Source organism: Neophocaena asiaeorientalis, unplaced genomic scaffold (assembly GCF_003031525.2).
Source record: "Neophocaena asiaeorientalis asiaeorientalis breed wild unplaced genomic scaffold, Neophocaena_asiaeorientalis_V1.1 scaffold581, whole genome shotgun sequence".
NCBI classification, from domain to species: Eukaryota; Metazoa; Chordata; class Mammalia; order Artiodactyla; family Phocoenidae; genus Neophocaena; species Neophocaena asiaeorientalis.
Genome location: NW_020172732.1, coordinates 257,206 through 259,760, shown reverse-complemented (window position 1 = coordinate 259,760; position 2,555 = coordinate 257,206).

Sequence of the window (2,555 nt, the reverse complement as noted above, 5' to 3'; positions counted from 1 at the left end):
GGCCAAAAAAAAGAGGGGCCCCCCCCCCAAAAAAAAAAAAAAAAAAAAAAAAAAAAAAAAATTTTTTTTACTTAGATCATTTGCTGGTCATAAAACAAGTCACAACAAACTGAAGAGTATCACAGTCATGAGAGGCCTGTTTTTTGACCACAATGGAATTAAAGTCGAAATCAACAGTATAACTACATCTGAAAGCTCCTTCAAATATTTAAAACTAAAAAAAATCATTTCTAAATACACAATATGAAAGCACAAGGGAAATTAGAAAATATTTTTAATTGGATAGAAATGAAAATGCATCAAAATGTGTGGGAGGCAACTAAAACAGTGCTTAGAGGAAAATTTATAGCACTGAGTGATTATACTAGGAACAAAATCTCTCAACACAATTATATAATCTTTCACTTAAAATAGAAAAATGAAGAGCAAATTAAATTAAAAGAAAGTCAAAGGCAGGAAATAATAAAAATGGGCAAAAATCAATGAAAAAAAAAACTGAAGAACAACAGGAAAAAACACCAAAACTCTTCCAATGACAGGTAAATAAACTTTATAAAACTCTAACCCAACTAATTAAAGAGAATATAAAAATTATTAATATTAGAAATAATAGAAAGAACATCACTACAGAGCCTAAAGACATTTAAAAGAAAGGGAATACTATGAACATTTTGCCAGTAAGTTGAACAATTTAGATGTAATGGGGAAATTATTTGAAAGACACAGCTACCAAAGATCACTCAAGGAGAAACAGATATTTTTAATAGCCAAATACAGTATATTAAGGAAACTAAAGTTGTAGCTAATAGCCTCCCAACAAAGAAATATCCAGGCCTAGATGGCTTCACTGGTGAACACTATTGTCGGGCTGCCCTCTGTAGTTCTGCAAGCCTTGTAATTGCCCAGTCACAAAACTGAAGAAAGAGCCCAGAGACAGCAACAGAGACGTCAGTGGTTTATTATATGGATAGGGAAGCTTACAAGTTGGAAGCATCATCCTGGAGCAACACCCCACCATGTGTGGCAGAGAGCAGGAGGGACATGGCAGCAAGTCTTCGATACTCCTGGGAGAAGGAGGCTACCATTTATAGGGGGAATCTATGTCAGGTTGGATCATCAGTTACCAAGGAAACCAGCAGCTGGGACAGAGGGACAAGCAGGTAGGTAGTTACTGATTAAGCCCTATGACTAAGAGGATTGAATAGTCATGTGAGTAGGGTGTAGATGAAGCAGGAACTGGTTGAGCAGGGTATGTACAGAGAGCAAGACAACAGCCATCTTGAGTGGCCTGGCCATACAACTATCAGCCATTTAAAATATATATACCAATTGATCAATCACTCATGAACTCTTCTAGAAAACTAAAGAGATGGGACACTTTCTGACTCATGTTATGAAGAAAATATTACTCAGATGTTTAAACCAAAAGCATTGTAAGAAAATAAAACTACTCCAATACAGATGTTAAAAAAAAAAAAGAAAACTAAAGACCAATATCTCTCATAAATACAATTCTTGAGAATTTTATTAAATCTACTCTGGTAATATGTAAGAATGATAATATACTATAACCATGTGGAATTCAGAGATGTAAATTTGTTTAACACTGGAAAAATCAATACGTTAAAATCACCTTATTAAAAGAGTAAAATAAAAAACCATATGATCATCTCAGCATATGCAAAAAAGCATTTGATAAAATTCAAAACTCATTTATTTAAAAAACTCTTAGCAAACTAATAATAGACGAGATCTTTCTCAACCTGATTTAGGGTAACTAGGAAAAACCTACTGCTAACTTTGTGGAAAAACACTGAATTATTTCTCCCTAAATTCAGGAACAAGGCACTCCTAATCAATATTATCCTGGAGATACTAACCGGTGCAAGAAGCCTAGGTTAAAAAGTAAAAGCCATCAGATTTAATATAAAGAAATGAAAATGTCTTTATTTGCAGAGAGCCTGATTGTCTAAGTATAAAATACTAAGGAATCTACAGAAATGCTACCTAAAACTGATACTTGAGTTTAGCAAGGCTTCACAACACAAAGTCAATAAATAAAAATTATATTCTTATGTACTGTTATAACTGAATCATGTCCCAACAAAATTCATATGTTGAAGTCCTAACCCTTATTGTGACTGTATTTGGAGATAACCTGTATGACCCTTTTATAGGGCCTAAGTGAAGTCATAAGAGTAGAGCCTTAAATCCAATAGGACTGTTGTCCTTAAAAGAGACAGTAGATCTCACAGATCTTGCAGATTTCTGCGTGTACACAAACAGCAAGAAGGCAGCATCTGCAAGCCCCAGAAAGAGTCCTCACCAGACACCAACGCTGCTGGCACCTTGATCTTGTATTCTAGCCTCCAGAACCATGAGAACTAAATTTCTATTGTTCGAGCCACCCAGTCTGTGGTATCTTGTTAAGGCATCCCGAGCTAATACACCAGCTTTGAATAATAGAAATTGAAATAAAAACAGTATAGTAACAGTAGCATTAACAATATAAAATGCCTATAAATAAATGTAACCTGCATATATGTATGTACATA